The following is an 18,033-nucleotide window of genomic DNA, read 5'->3' on the forward strand; positions in this document are numbered from 1 at the left end:
TGAAAATGATAGTCCAGCCCCTTGTGTCAAAACAAGTCGTATCACTTGCTTTAAGTTTTGTGGAATTTTTCTTCATCTTGTGTGATTGGTCAAAATTTCCATTCGGTGACGTGTTAGACAATAGTTATTTATGCCACCGAGTGATAGGGTGAGAGCATGAGAAACTGTGAAACTAAGTTCTTTTCTGGAAAATGGAAAGTTCGCTTTTCCAGTCGGAAAAGTGGTTTTTATGAAAGAGTTACCGAACTAGTTATCTACCGAACGTATAACAACTTTCTTCGATTTTTTCCTTGGAAGCCTGATTCAATAACCACATTTCGCGGAAACTTGTTTTCATGCGAAACAAAATGACGTCGATATAGGGATTTTCCCAAAAAGTGACCTGGAAAATTAAGAAACTCAAAGTTCAGGAATTTTACGTGTCATTTTTTGGAAAAATCCCTATATTGACGTCATTTTGTTGCACAAGAGAAAAAGTTGAAGAGACAAATTTGTTCCACAAAATGTTGGTATTTAATGAGGCTTTCAAGGGAAAAAAGTAATTTCGAAGAAAGTTGTCTCGTTGGGTAGATGTTTGACTCTTAGTTTTTTCATAACCGCTTTTCCAGTCGGAGAAGCCGTTTTCCATTTTCCAGTTGAACGTATTAAATCACACATTGGTTGATACAAACACGTTACATAGGGGCTCTTATTCGGTAGTGTTACCCGATTTTAATCCATCCAAATCGCTAACGGAATCCAAAACGACCTTAAACATTGAATTGCACGCGATATATGGCTCTGAGAACTCGCTGTCTCAATAGAACGCTAAATAGATCTTGTTTTGAAGCCAATAAAATCGGATAGCATTTCGAATTCACCACAGTACTGCACATCACGTATGCAAAAATACAACCACGCAAATATTTTTGCAGCAATAAATACAAAACCTCGAGCAATTAAAGATGTTTATCATGGACAGAATAACTACGTATTTAAATGAAAATGTGCGCATATATGCGCCGACGGTGTATAATTGGTAAAGCACTTCGGTTAATGAATATACAACAGCTTTACACAGATAAATAGTGAAATGAATTTCTCTGCGAAAATAAAATGCCCGCCACTCTAAGCAGTAATCTACAAAAGTTTTTGATTTTAACGATGTCTTAAACCACCGAGAGTCATCTTGAAAAGTTGCATTTTCACAACCTACACGGAGTAGCGGAAAATTTTTCTTATTGTAACATTTGTTTATGATTTATTTTTGCAGATGTTTTCGTCCTACAACGTATCATGAATTCACAAGTTTCGTTTCACCAACACTCGTATTGTACACACGAAAATGATAATATAGGTTTTCGGTTATTTTTAAATTAAACTACCAAATATGTGTGTGTATACTATAACGGTGTACGCTCTGCCTATCTATATCCATATCCGCATGTGAGCATTTTGTACTTTTCTAGGCATTGTTTTAATACCATATGCAATACACGTCATACAATACTACAGCACTTTAGAGGTACGCCAACCTTTTAACCAAGTTAAGGTATAACAAGAATTTATCATTCGAATTAACAAAATGCTGCAGCAAAATATTCGTTTTCAAATGAAAAAAGAAATGTTTGCACTACAATGCATAATATGTGTGTTAGTAGTGTTAAAAGTAAATGATACCAACTTTGGGTTATAGAGGGGTTGTAAAGTGCTGAAACTACATCCATTTATATGAGCCAAAAAGTCGACAAAAATTAGGGAATATAATAAATTTGCTGACTAATTTGTTTTAAAGGTGCTGTACGGCATTTAAGAATGTCGCAGAGCTGCATTACATTCAATGCGAATTATATGTCTTTGTTGCACGAGTCGAGCAAAGAGTCCATTAACACAGAACATTCCAATATTTTATTCAAATCTTATGAAATTGCATACGGTGCTGTACGAACATATAAAAGTTCTAAAATGTATAAAGGATGGTTTAGTTACCTTTCATGTGGGGTCGGGGAGAAGAGAGGGTGTGTTGCTTGCATACAACCCCGTAAGCATAACGAACGAACAGCTTATGTTTCATGTATAGCCCTCCAAGTCATATGAATGGAATTTGCATATATACCATAAATCATTGTCAAACATGGAGAAACATGCACCGAAAAGAGTTAAAATTTTCGAGAAAATGCATTGGGTTAGATCGGTACCTTATCGGGTGCGCATTTAAATTTTTGAAATCAAAGTCAAGAATGATTTTTTCGGGTGAAAGTTTTGTGTACCTTTGTACATTTTACGATATAATGCCGTGTTTTCGGATCATTTTTTACAATGAACTATGCATAAGGATTTTGCAGAAAAGAAAAATGAAACTTAAGGTTTTCAGGTTGATAGGGATTTTTAGTTTCAGAATACTTGCATATTTGTACACTTGTTATTAATGCATTTTGCCAACATTCGCTATGATTTATTTAACGATGACGACAGTAGAAAGAACGATTTAGAAATGGAACAGATATTTAGACTAAACTTTGGGTAACAGTTTGAATATGATTTCCCCGAGAAGAATTACTTCTTATTCTTCTCTTTCTTCTTCTTCTTCTTCTCTTTCTTCTTCTTCTTCTCTTTCTTCTTATTCTTGACTTTCTTCTTTTTCTTTTTCTTCTTCTTCATTTTCTCCTTTTTCTTCTTCTTCTTCTTCATTTTCTCCTTTTTCTTCTTCTTCTTCTTCTTCTTCTTTTTCTTCTTCGACTTTTTCTTCACTTTCCTTTCTTCTTTTTCTTTTTCTTTTTCGTCTTGTTCCTGTCACCTGCTTGTATTCACTCCTGAATGTAACCTTCCCACTAGCTCGTTACTCTCCAAACTATCCATTGCCATTTGTTGCCAATTCGTGCCTCCTGCTCTTTTGATGTTGTTTTTTATCGTTCTTGTGGTCTGCTAAAGGTCATGTTGTGGGTAGTTTCCAGTTCATTATTTTCTTAGTAAAACGTTCATTCGTCGTTGAGGCGTTTATATCAGAAAGATTACTTGCGTATATTAAAAACATCTAATAAAACGTTAAAGACTACGATGACAAAAATGAACGATCAGCTCTGACAAATGTCTAATGAAATACACAGTGGTACAAGATCAAAAGAATTTTTATTTTGAACAAAGGAAGTAATAGATTTATTTCACGATGCACTGGTCCGTTGAAATAGATTGATCATTTAATTCGCAAAATTGTTCCATGATACTAACTGTTTCTCTTACTACACTCAATTATGAAGGAAATATAGTAGAGACATGCAAATCTGCGTCACTGTAAATACAGTTAATGTCAATCGAATGTGCATCTAAGTTTGCCAGTTGCCAGCTAGCTATGTTTGTATAAGTGGAAGCTACGGAAACTTGAACACTTTGGTTTGCATTCACCATAGGGAGGTGTTGTGAGAATATTTTTCTGAAACAATAGCTGTCTGAACCATTGAAAATCGATTTTATTCATAAAGAAACTTGACCAAGCTCTTAATCGAGCTCTTCTAGAATAAATATCTGTGGTTCAATTCGGTCGATTAGGTCTCTTTTCAAAGTATTATGCAGCGTCTGCGTTTCTTAGAAAATTGCGTTTGTACAACACTCTTATGCAACGTGGATTTACATCTTAACGACCAACCCAAGATTTCAATCCCATATGATTTCAAAACAATAAATGATACGACGGTAATGCTATTTTAACGCACAGGATGCCTACACATTAAAGAACAGTACAGAAGAGCCTATGTGAATGAGTAATACATGTGTGCGAAATTAGGCGGTTCGCCTTCGGCTCACACGCCACAAACATCGCACACATGTATTACTCATTTACATAGGCTCTGCTGTAAGCTACTATAATTAAAAGACGACAATTTACATCACAAGTAAAGAAACTCACTAACTTTGGAATGTGAGACAATCTACTCCACTCGATCGCATCAAATATTTTCTATTTTCAATTTCTGTTGAGTTTCAGCATGAGCGGGTAAAATTTTTATTCAATCAGGGGGTATAGGTCCGGTAAGTGTGAAAACTTTAAAAATCTTGAGAATTCGAGAAAATTCAAAATTCGTGAAAACGTGGACACGATTACCGGCCCTGCTGGTGGGTTTTCCATGACGTCATATATTTCAGTTTTGGGAGACAAATCAATATAAGCTATATTTGAAAATTAATTTTGCTAATGCAACAGCAAATACAAATTGGCTTCTAATACTAACAAGTTAGTCAAGTGGGAATCGAACATGTTGCATGCTACCATATCCCATAATGTTCGTGAACATGGAACTTTTACAAGTGTTGTACAAATTACAAAGTTCCATAATTGAAGTTTCGTTAAAACTATAATCCGGAACGTTTTGTCTAGTTTACATTAACTTATGAAATGAAATAATTCAAAGCAGTTTTCTATCATCCAATTAGTGCAACCAACAATACCAAAAACCCCTTTTCGTAGTATTGTAGTAAATCGTTTCGCATAACAGATTGTTTTACACAAAACTTTATTTTAATTAAATTTATTGATTTCGCTACTGTGTGTCTTATTTCTTATATATGGTTTGACATCGTTCAGGCTTAACAGTAGAAAAGGAAAATCCCGAAAACTTTTTGGATTTATGCACTCGCCCATTATTTCACTCTAAACCATTCATAGAATTGATTGTTTATCTCGTGTGTCCTCATCGTGCTTTTGATGATACATACCATGTAGTTTGATGAAGAATTCCGAAATAGTTGTACGCTTCTTCTTCATATAGACAGCGGTACTCCTTAGCTTTATAGATCGGAATTTTGAGAAGTCATTGACTTAAAATTCTTTCTGTTCTCATGCAGATCAATACATAACGGGAAAACGAATTTTAAAATTGGCATCATTCACAACAAGAATCAAGTAATTTGGATAATTTATGATCGAACTTTGGTATTTTATTGAAATTTATCGTAGAAAATATTTCGGATTTTTTTTTGTGTTCATTTCGGTTATGATTGATGTTCTATTATAATTTCGATAACAGTGTTGTAATGTTATGGTCAGACTATGGAACCATGAAATCGAAAATCAATCCAAAAACGAGTTTATGTGTCTCGTGAGATGCTTCAAAATGTTTATGCGAGAAAATTGGTTTCCTTTTCGGCAAATTTACTGGAACAACATAGCACCTACAGTATCGTTATTAGACCAAATCGGCTTATGGAAGAAAATTTCACAAAATTTAACATTTTATCAGAGTGAAAAAGTTATAGACCGAGAGAACATGTATGTGCATATCAGCCACTCATAGGCTGAAACTTAATATAAATTATTACATTACCCGATGCGACTTTTTGTGAACAAACCATGTGTGTCCTTGGTATCCAGGAGATTGTGAAACATTTTTGTCGAAAAACCAGATACCCGGCCCAGCGGGAAGATATAAAGAAAATGAATAAAAGAAGCGGGGAAAATGACTGGAATTCGGGAAATGACTAGAGATCCGGAAATGACTAGAAATCCGGAAATGACTAGAAATCCGGAAATGGATAGAAATGTGACAAGAACCAAAAACCGGTAAATGACAAAAAAGTTGGGAAATGACTAGAAAAAGGAAAATAACTAGAAATGGAAAAATGACTATAGAAATCAGGAAACGGATTGAAATCATGAAATGACCTGAAATCGGAAATTGACCAGCAATCAAGAAATGACCAGAAATCGGCAAATTACCAAAATTAGGCAATGACTAGAAATTAGGAAACGGACTGAAATCCGGAAATGACATGAAATCAGGAAATCACCAGAAATCAGGAAATGAACAGAAATCAGGAAATGACCAGAAATTGAGAAATGACCAAAAAAAAAACGGATAATCAATTCTTGTAACTGGCAGTTGAGAATTGATTGACAATCGGATAAACTAGAAAATCGTAGAAATAGCGAAAGTAGTGTGAAACGAACAGGAATCAGGAATTAAAATGATTAGATGATAACAGGTGAGTATACAACGGGAAGTGAATCGCGATCTTTTGTAGAAAAATAGAAAAAAGCCTTGTCAATGAACTGTAATAGTGATCAAACGAAAATCCCGGAAATTTGATCTAATTTTAGTGGATACCGGGAAAAATCGAGGAATCGGATTTGGATACCGGGAAAAAAACATTATTTGCTCAGTTAACGCTATGAGGTTTGTGGCTATCTCAGCCGTCAGTTGTCGTATAAATCAACTGTTGCGTTTCTTAGCCAGTGCTTATTATTCGATTTTTTAAGAACTCTCAGAATTTTCAGGAGTTTTCAGAATTTTCTTAAAAGAATTTACAGCAATTTAAGAATTTTCAAATTTAACAGTTTTAGGAGTTTCAGGAACTTTAAAAATTCAAATATTTGTTTGGTCCACAAATTTAACACATAGAAATGCATAACGAGTGGAACGAAGGAATAAAGAGAAACGAATCAGAACGTAAAAATTTTAAATGCGGTACGTTTAAAAATCTTTTTTTTTATTTTGAAAAATAAACCCTGGCTGAAATACGTAATAATTTGATATAAGTATGACAAGAATTCGAACATGATATGAATTCGTGCTCTCCGCCTATCTTTTCTACGACGACGCTGACAATACCTATATAAAATGCAAGCAAAACAATCTGTATATGGCAGCTTAATTAAAAACTACTCTTAAATGAGTTCTTGCAACTCTTCTGAAAGATTTCAGCGCAATTTTAACTCTCACATAAATGGATTGAAATTCGATATTTTTACATTTTCAATAAACATCGCGCGCAGTCACAGACAAAACCAACTTCATGAAACTGACAACCGATTTTCCATCGACAAGAATGGAATGTTCCAGCAACAAAATGCACTCGCATCATCAATAGTAAACTGTTAACAAAAGAAAGACTTTTTGAATGATGGGATATAAAGGGTTTCGTAATGATGAATGAAACAAGAACAGAACTCTTCCATTGTCAGAAATCTGAAATACCAATCAAATCGATACGAATTGTTTTACAATTCATTAATAGACAGACAGTAGTAGAGAGAAAAAAAAAGGTTCAACTTTCCTTTCCAAATAAAACGGAAACCAATAAAACGATCACACACTCCCCGTATCCAAATGAAATATATAAAATCAATGATCCAAAAGCGACGAGAAAAACGAAATCCAGAAAAAAGACTCCCAAAATTTTATTACTCAACACCGAAACATACAAGTGAATGCCCATTAAGTGACATCAATTTATATACACTCTAACCATTAAGCCAAGATCACGTGTGGTATTTGCGGCATTTTATATATCTCCGAGTAATACAACATTTTACACATTTATTAGTTGAATGGAGTCGAAGAGAACATTAGATTATACAAATGAACACCAGTATCTGATATACAGCGCACACAACCACTAACAGTATTCAGCGCATAAATTAGAATTACTTAATTTAGTAAATGAAAAAATCATAAATCCTTAACACCTAGTTTAATGTCGCATTTATCGAATGTGTGAAGAGAGATTATCCAGATATGTTATGCGTTTAATGAGTTTACCAATACCATCTGATTGCTTGTTCAATTATTTGTCAGACGCACCCTTTTTACTGAAATTATTACTGTGTATTGTACCAGGGATTCTTGGCGGGAAAGAAACACTTTGGTTTTTAGTTCAATCTTAAGATACCATGATGCAATTCAGTGAGGATATTTGTAATTTACGTCGCCTGTGTGCAATGTCATATGAACGTATTTTATCACACTAGTGCGATAAAGAATTTGCAAGGGGTTTTATGACACTAGTGTCATGTCATGTGTTACTGACGTCACACTACGATTATCTTCGGAATTTATTCGATTTTCTTCATTGCATAAAGCAAGAGTCGTATGCTGGTATATTGTTGCACCTGATGTGAGATTGCTAATCCGAGGTGAGACCGAGATTGGCCAGACATGCGATTCTTGTTACATAAATAACTATTTATTAGATACCATGTGATAAAACAGAATTGCCTAATTTCAATTGAAGTATTTTATAACAGAGGTTGATGTTGCTTAAACTTCGATTTCTTGAAAAATAAAAGGGCCTAAAGTCACAAATGTACTAAGCGGCAACAATAAAATTTGTTCTGAGCTTCAACCCTGTTGGTCACATTTTCAACAAATAAATTAAAATTTCGCTGCATGAAAACAGTGAAAACGAATGGTGTTTTTCTCAGCACTAATTTCCCTTTCGAAGTTAACTTGTAAAATTTACAATGTAAATCCAACCCGAAAAGAAAACAACATCGGAGATTATGTAACAACAACACAAACGTTACGACGACGAAAACAACCACAACATGGAAAATCTTAATTTCGTTTATTCGACCTAACGTTTTCATTTGAAAAATAAATTCGCGAAATTCAATCAAAAATTTAAAACAAAAGAAACAATTGAAACCGCGTTACAACAACGAACCAGAAATGGAAAAAAAAAGAATATGTGCATACCGACGTCATGCTGTACGGAATTGATTTTTACTTCAGAAGATTTTCCCAGCGCTTTTCAGACCAATTTAAATCGTCTCAAAACACACAAGTTCTCATCTTTCCGCACATTAGACCGCATTTATACACATGGTTTTTGGATGGAAAAATACCATTTTATAGATTTTTGTGTGTTGTTTTTATTGAAGCTGCATAATATTCAATTGGGGCATTACAAGACGACCGTGCACTACTGTTTTTGGCAATGAGTATACGTTCCGTTAAAAAGAGTTGAAATAAATTTTTCGTTGGTGTATACGTATTATTTCCCTTTGACTGAAAATCAGGGTCTTACACTGCAAATCTATCGAAAATGGGGAGATTGCAATTCTTATTTATAAGTTGATGTAGAGCCTGGAAATTATAATTCATTTCTCCATTAGTATATGGAGAGTCACGTTGTAATTTTCAAGTCTTTTCCCCTCGCACACAATATGAGTGACAAATACACCATATTAAAATTGCCATACGATTTGACAGATAAACTGTCAAATAAATATTGCGAATGCTGAAATGTATGAAATACATAGAAATGATAAGTTGGTACGCCTGTGGCGAGATAGAAGGAACATCTGAATGACAGTTGGCTTCTATAGGAGAGAAGGTGAGAGAATTTGTATAACACGAAAACTTGAGTGATTTTCAACGGATTTCCAAAGAAAATTTAATTCGACTGAGGAAATCAGTCAGTCAAGATACCTGACCCACCCAAAAGGTTAGGTCTAGTATTCAAAGTTCAAATCGAATACAAATACATTTTGTGGCTTCTCTACCCCAAAAAAAAGAGCCAAATAAAAAAGCGAATTCGTCGAAGAATTTTTGGGAACTAGAAAAAGAGGAAAAACATTGCACACAACGAAGAGAGTGAGTTTTCTTGTGCATTTATGTAAACAATATTAAATTCCATTTCCATTATGCGGTAATTTTATTATTCACATAGATATGGTAAAGTTTTAACGAAGTTGTTGTGCGGTAAGAGTATTAATGCTTTTTACATGAAATGCATTCTGTCCATACACTCGTCGTATGGGTTTTAAAAGAATTGTTGAATTGGATATTATGCAGGACAATATTTAGTCGTTACATATTAGGTTCGATTAAGGACTATCTAATTGAGCAACTGCATGCACGTGAATAAATAAATGCAATAAATTGTTCAGTAACTGGTACGCGGACAATTGTTTTTTTAAAATAATTGCGACATTTTGCAATAAAAAAAGCCACTTGAACGTCTAAAATAATTCAGAGCACTTAAAGCTCCTAATTTATTTCAGTTACTACTCATTAGTCTTTCCGTAAGCTGTGCAATTTGTTCAAGACATTTTACATTTTATTTTTGTCGGAAGTAAGAAGTTTGATAGAAAAGCTGCTATAGTTTTATTAAAATAAAATCATAAATAAAACAGTGAAGGAAATAGGAGTACCAAGCATGCACACAATATAACAATTTCAGATAGAAAGCCATACCATAGCATAGAGATACAGACGGCGACTTTGAAGTGACGCATTTTGTTTCAGCTGTTTTTCAGCTGATATATTCATAAATCAAAAGTGCTTACATCCAGAAAAAGAAAATTCATACAATACACCGGGTATGTGTAAAATTCGTCGGGAAGGTGGAATATACTTCATTAACGTATGTGATACATGGGCAATATTTTTTATACGTGGAACACGTTGAAAGCGTAGTTACGTATTTCGATTGTCAGATTTGAATATTCATGCGTTACGTATTGTGGTGATATACGTGGAATATGAATAACTTACGAGTGGGACGAAAGTTAAACGCACATCACGTATGTTAAACGTATATGGTGGATGTTGATCTTAGTCATTGAATTTGTGTCATATTTATATTTCTTAACACGTAGTAGTTATAGTAAATTAGAAAAATTCTCGTCAAAATACTTTCATTTTTTATTAAGTCATTTCATTTCGTAATCATATCAGAAAGTTGTTTAAGTTGAATTTAACTATAATTGATTATCCAGTATTTTGATAATCCAAGTCCACAACTATATTGCCATCAAGTCGAAGCTAATTACGCGTGCTTTATGAACTTAAATTCAGCTATGTTAAAAAACGACATATCATTATTATTGTGCGTTACGTTATAACGTGCTATGTGTAACTTATACGCCACACACGTTTATGGCTTTCAAAGTACGCTTCAGCAATAAGAAATGTCAACCAATACTTCTGCACTGCAATATTAGAAAGATCGTTGGCTCATGATCGAGAGGTCCCCGGTCCAACTACCAAAGAAGTCAATTTTTAATTTAAAGTATCTTTTACCAATAACTGCTAAAATGTATAATAACTACTATAAACTGGTTAATATGGTGTAAATCGTAGGTAAATTCAATAAAATTCATATTTTTAAATCTCTGTCAAAGCGAAATACGTCTCGCACGTATAATATTCGAGCCCGCTGTATAACTACCTTACCACAATTTTTAACAGGGGGCACGAATGATATACGCATGGCATGTAAGAAATTTCGCTCCTGATAGGGTGATTAGCGGTAAAACTGTTTAAATACTTTAAAATACACTTGTTTGCCGGAAAACAGCTGAAACAAAATGCGTCACTTATTTCAAAGTCGGCTGTATGCGAATCGTAATGTTTTAAATGTTAACCGTTTACATGGTATCTTTCGGACTCAATTGAATTGACAGATTTCGTGTCTGATCCATGAACGTCAGAATACGATATGCCATCTTATGGGTGAGTCCCCTGACTGATGAAATTATCAAAAGATGTTTAACCATTCTTTTGTTTTGACTTCAAAATCCCATTCACTGAATGCAAACACAACAGTACAATCGAAGGCGAAGGTTAGGATATAATATCACAGGCAGTGGAATAGAATCAAAAAAAAATAATTGGCAGTTGGAAATAACAAAACCTTTTTGAATGACCTGTAGTACAGTACGAGACTTTCAAATGAGTGACACATTCTACTTCAGCTGTTTTTCGCCTGATCCACTCTTAGCAGCATATCTGTTTGTGCGATTGAGCAATGTACACGTATGCGAGTGGTACTGATAAAGCTGTTTAAAGACTTAAAACCATTGTTTGTATGAGTGGATCAGCTGAAACGAAATACGTCACCTCTTTCAAAGTCGCCGACTGTACAAGTAGAAAGTTCGAAAATTTGATAATTCTGGCGAAAATTGTATCTTCAAATTAAAATTAAATTCTTCAATTGACACCAATTTATTCACCATAGCTTCAATTTACACAAATACGGATTTTCTACACTGTGTAACTGCAGGGATTATACTAGTCTTACTTAGGTTCTTCGAGACCAAGGCGTGAAACAAATGTTCATGCACGTATAGTAGGTGCGAAAGAATGGCTTTATGGGGGACTGACATGTACTCACGGGATCTCGTTCTATTGTAGAAAAACAGACTGCAAGGGCTTTTTTTTAAATAGCAAGGCGAGTAATGAACAATTCTGAGCATAAATATAACAAATTCGAATGAAAACACAGAATAAAATCTATCTGACTAATAGCAGGATGTGAAAAGACTCATCGGTCTCGCTTTACATTTTTGCTAAAATTATTTTTTGACTGTGTTTGGATAATCTGTCCGTACTTTTAACATTTGTTCGCCACATACATTGAACCCCCTTCTTGCTGAAGAGTTGACGACAAGATTTATGGATATTTCCTCACTTCCACACTTTCGCGAAATTTAGCCACATGCAACGCTATCGATTTTGAAAGAAACATTTATTCACTAGCTTAACGATCAAAAATTATTTATTATTTAATAATATCGTTTAATAAACACCCACCAACGTACACATATATATGTATCTGCAAGACACTTACGTTGAGAGTCCATCTTTTCCCCCAACAAATTGGAGTGCCTTCACGATGAAAAAACACAATAAATTATTGCAAAAACCAGAAAAAGGTCAGTGGAGAATTGTTCATATTTCATTACGAGTACAATCAGGACGATTTTATACATTTACCATCCAACGTAACTGTACAACATAAAATGTCTGTGGAAAATATACTTGTCCTATATTGTGCAATGCATGACTGTAATATTAGCGTAGTTGAAGTAAAACTTGAACGAAATGTAAGAAGAAAAAAAAACTGGACGATTTCATGCACATGAAAAAGTTTTTTTTTATTTCCCCCCCAAAAAAAATCCATTTGCCTGAGGCACTGACGGGACACGCTGATGCCATCAGGAACTCCTTTTCAAGAAATAAAGCAACGATTTAGGGACGAACATTAGTTTTTGGTTGTTGAAATGAGGGTTATATCGTTTCGTAAATATTTTAGTCAAACTGCCGATCAAATACTTTGTGGAACACTTCAAAAGTTTCTCTTACTCCCAATGTCTTCCAATGTGTAAACATCTCAATTAGAAGAACAAAATAAGAATTTTTGCGGAAAATAAAGCAGACTTTATTCACTTCAATTTTCATCTTGAAAAAGTTGTATATGTGTCGACTTCAACTGACACTGCAAAGAGTTGTTAAATGAAAAACTTTTCCAGACAGACTTTTTTACATTGTTAAAGTCATTTATTTAGAATTCGGCATCAGATTCGCAAAGGACATATGTGACGCAAGTAACTCTGTTTCTTTCGTGCCCAGTCATATCGATTGGACTGTGATCACATAAAGTTTTACATGCTTTTGAGTTCCCCAGGGTCGAAAATGGCTTATTACAACACTAGGGAAAACAACGGAATTGTTTTTTGTTGATAGGTGTGGCAAGGTATTTCGAGCCGAAGGCGAGGAACATATCCCACACGTCGAAACAAAAACAAAAGCAGTATGGTATTTTGTTGAAATGCGAAAACTGGCTTTTGTTTAAAATAAGTCGTTTTCTGGCTGCAAGACAACAAAATCCATTACAAAACTCGGGATAAATACGTTTTATTCCTTGTCATTTAAGTAAGTATTTCACAAAACTGGATCAGTAAAAGCAACATCAAACTAATGACCTATATCAAGGCACCAGACGACAACCTCTAAGGCGTATAAATTAGGGGGCAAATTTGGACTACATAATTTACGTTATTTTATCCGGTTCCTGTCTAAGAGTCTTAAGTATGGTTTACACTCAACAAAAATTACTCCGTGAGAGACCCGTGAGAGAGCAAGCTGTCAAATAAATAAAGGAAAAATTGAAAAAAATTCAATTTTGTCTCTCACACGGAGTACTTTTTTTGGTAACAGGAAACTAAGCATAGTCGGCAAGAGGCATACATTTAAAACTTTTGGAAAGTAGATGAAGTAGTGGCATAGTGACACTGAGCGTTATAAAAACACACATCCGTTGGTCACAATGTCACCATCCTGGGCCGCTAGCCCGTCGATATATGAAAAAGGTCATAATTCAGGATCGGGTCGCCACCGGCTCGGATATACAAACTCAATACTTTTCAAAAAGACAGTTACCGAAGCTTTTAGCTCAGAAAAAAAACATATCCGAGTTTGCTTTTATATCATTCAAAATCGTTACATCATGCAATGAATTACTTTCGCAGCATACAATGTAATCTGGTATTACCAGACGAGCCGTGATTTAGGCTTGGAATTTGCTGAAGCTGTTTAGTAAGGTAAAAATAGCTGTTATGAGGAACCTGCGACACAACCAATGTGCGACTGCCACAAAAGGAATCGTTATCTTCCTTCATTCTAATATGGTCATTGTAGAATTCGACAATTAAAATGAAAGTTTTCGATGTTTTCAAGAAAATGACAAAATGAGCACAAGAAAATTTTCGAAAAGATTTGAAACAGCTTTTATGCATGGCCAAAAATGTCTATGAAGTGCAATAACTTGTTAGAGTTTTCCATTGGGGTTTATTATTAAAAACTTTAAATAATTGGCATTGTTTATAATAAGGTTATTCGTATAAGGTTAACGGCTAAATTGTGTTGAATAACATAATATGCAATTTTTGGTGCGCTATTAAATTGAATGGCGGTGTGCATAAATTGTGTTTCCAAAACAAAAACCCCATTTCCTCGTTTCATCGCTTTCGCTTATTTAACATGGCTTAACAATAAATTTTATGAACTTTTTGAGAAATTTTGATGGGTTTTCCAGTTTTTTTTTAATGTCCCTGCTTTAGTATTCAAAATGTTATTATTTCGGCGCTCTTGGCGAACAATTTTTAAATATTGATACATACACACGGGCCGTGTATAATAACACGTAAGAACTTATAATTATTTCATGTTTGTTTTTGCAAGCTATTTGGACATGAACTTATTAGTGTTAATGAATGTGTGGTAACACATTATATTACGTTGTGGGCATTGTCAAGTTTAGAGGTTAGACAATTAGCAATTATCGTTAAATTTATGACATTAGAAGTGGACCGATTTATTTGTTTACGTTGAGGACATGCATCGGACCAAATTTACAGCATTATGAAGCAAGGTGACTGTTTTGTTGTTCCAATTGTGTGACCTGAATCGAAATTATGATCGAATGTTTCTGTTCTTTTTTAACGGCCATCATTAAGAGACTATGAGATTGACCTTTTATAAAAGCGTAACGCTGTAGTAAGATTTAGATCAGTTATTTCTTTGGTTTCAAGTATCGCTTAGTGTTTGATGCCAAATTTTGTACTTCGTTAGTTTTGCTATACCTTTCGTTATATAAGAATACAATGGTCTGGTGAAGAAATATTATGAAAATTTCAAATTATTAATAATTCGCTAGACTTTTTTTGACCTACTTCATAGAGGTGTGGTATTTTTAAGGATCGGAACAGGTCAGGTCGACCTGGATCGGGTTCAGGCTTTGATGTTTTGGGTTCGATCTGAATGCGACCTGAAACCTGAAATGCTCAATCAGGCTGGCTTGGTAACAACCACAATATCTCGTATCCTATCGCGGAAAGAATAAGGACACTAATTATTCCTACAATAATGTTAATGTCTAGCACTGTTAATGGAGGACTGCAAATTCTCTATCATTTAAGATGCGACACGCTGTTAAAAGCCAACGATGAGCTTTGACTGGCGCTTTCTTTTATCACAAGATCTAAGTTCAAATTAATGTGAAAACGTTTACTTCATACTTCAACCACTTTGAACAAAAAAAGTAGCAGATTCATTTATTCTATGCGTGCTTGCTGTTAATAAATGGTAGAGACTGAACAATACCCTTCTCTGGCCATCAAAAGACTGAACAATACCACTATTTGACCAACATATAATTAAAAAAGGTGCACCAGCGACTACTCCACCGGAAATTTCTTGGAGTGCAGACACGACTCTAAAAGTCATTATAATTTAATTTAATTTTCTCTTGATAACAACGTACATATCCATAATACCGTATACATCCAACGACATTTGCGATTCTATTTAATTTAAGCCGATATTAGTGTCAGGCCACAATGTAGCATGGAGAGAAAAATTGTGATTTCAACCATCCGCGTCCTGAGATGAATACGTGATTAAGTGTTGGATTTCTACGGAATAATGATTGTGACGGTGTACGAAAATCCATAATAGCAACGTAATATCCTTCGAAAACTTGATATGCAAGAATGGTCCTTTTGTGCACCGCATATTATATTATGCATGCGAGCATGAAACGAAGAGTGGAGATTTAATTATCCGATTTTCAATATCGAAAATTTATCGAAAATTTAATTGATTTTCTTGTTTATTTTAATTTGCTGAAAAATCAAAACATCATTGTGCGGTAGACTATGAAAAAAAAGCGTTTGGCGTTTTTTTTTTCTCTCTCCATTGAGTGGGCCATACCTAAAATGCGATCGAAATTCGAGATCATTGTTTACGATGTTTACCGCAAGCTTCAATAAAAATTTAAATTTTCCGGTATGTTTACACATTTCCGATTTACTGGTCGTATAATTATGCTCAGACGTGATAATTTGTTTACTTAAACATCTCGCAAACGAATTCATATCGATGTTGACCATTGTTTTTCTGTGCGGTAATTAGTAACATGAATTTATTGTGTTATGAAAGGAATAACAAGAAGTAAAATTTACATTGTGTTACTGTAACCGTTACATCACTATAAACTATGCAACGTTTTAACTTAACGAACATTTAAAACAATCATTTTCTTTTGATGAAAATGTTGCGAAATGTTCGGGAAATATAAAGCACCACTCCCGACCATTCAATTGCACTAAATTTATCGTGAAAAACAACGAAATGAAAATTTTAAAACATAAAAAACGAAAATTATTTTCATTAATAAATGATGTGTATTTGTCTTGTAAGTGGAGATAGGATAAAATGAAAATTATCAATTTTTTATGTCTGACTGACTGACGTTGGTTTTTTGGCTATACGATATATAAGATGTAATTAACGCGGTAGAGTAAGCAAATGGATCATGCCCGTACGTTAGCCAGCGAGCGTGACACAAGTCCACTACTACAAAAAAAAAATAGGGACTAAGGAACATGTTTACAGCAACTTTCACCTGTCCACAATGATTCGGATTTCATCAGAATCGTCCTCGAAATTTTGTGGGTGAAGATTTTCTTTAAAAAAATGTTGAGTTTTTTAAATTTTGAGTTCGGACACCATTAGCGGTATCTGTTATTTTGCAAGTAAAGACACATTGATTTGCGTCACCTACACCTATCACGGTTTTTTTGGAACAATTCCTACGGTATGTTTGTAACTGATCTGTTTTAAATCAACACTTTATGCAGGTGTACAATATCATCGTCAATCTCTTCCTTTTTTAAATAATTTAATAGACCTGGCGTAGGGACTGACCAACCATAGTGACACAGGACAAACTTCGAGGGCAATTTAAGTTAATAAGACGTTGCATTTGAATCATTCTATCGTTCTTAACAATAGAAACGACTCGGAGAAATTCATCAAGTCATAAATTATTGAAGCTCTTTAGCATAACATTACACGTCATCCTCTTAGCACTTGGACCTGAGTCAATTTTATCGAATTTCAATAATTTTTTTCTGAAATTTTACACACACTTCAATCGATGCACCTTCAGGTATCTCTTTTTGGAATTGGAATTTATTACTTTATTTACTTTCAATTAGGCACAGCTAGGTACAGCGTCCCAACTTGTTACAACTGTATGTGATTATTCAGTACAGCTTCCATTTATCTACTGAAAAACGTTGTATACCTATCAGGTTAAGTTTTTTACTTCCATCCCGATTGTTGTATACCTTTATACCTACCTAAAAAACAACTTCCTACCTTCAAAATATTATTCAGGGTGCTGCTTTAACTTATTTAGTGGCAACATAAGAAATTTTCGGACGCATATGCAAATTATGCATTTCTTTCGTAAAGACCGGAGTCATGGTTTATTGGTGTGAATAGTAACACACAACGCATCTAATCGTATACGCATACATTTTTGAAAATTTAGAGGCTTTTTGACGTTGGAAAAATTAGTGTTTCTGCTAGAAGCAGTGTTATGTTGGATGTTGTTGGAGCAGTGCTATGACTTGATCGAAGCTTCTATGCACTGAAACATCTGTTTAAAAGTTCACTTGTATAACGGTACTTTCAGACGTAACCTCAC

At 34.3% G+C, this 18,033-nt stretch overlaps 1 long non-coding RNA gene across 1 annotated transcript; it reads left to right on the forward strand.

The window, feature by feature from the left end:
- The first annotated feature begins 366 nt into the window (after nt 1-366).
- LOC119070782 lies at nt 367-8,991 on the forward strand. The gene is made up of 3 exons (XR_005086550.1): nt 367-377; nt 5,894-5,904; nt 8,897-8,991. It is a non-coding gene; the product is annotated as an uncharacterized LOC119070782 (long non-coding RNA).
- Nucleotides 8,992-18,033: the final 9,042 nt, after the last annotated feature.

Source organism: Bradysia coprophila, chromosome II, assembly GCF_014529535.1.
Source record: "Bradysia coprophila strain Holo2 chromosome II, BU_Bcop_v1, whole genome shotgun sequence".
NCBI lineage: Eukaryota > Metazoa > Arthropoda > Insecta > Diptera > Sciaridae > Bradysia > Bradysia coprophila.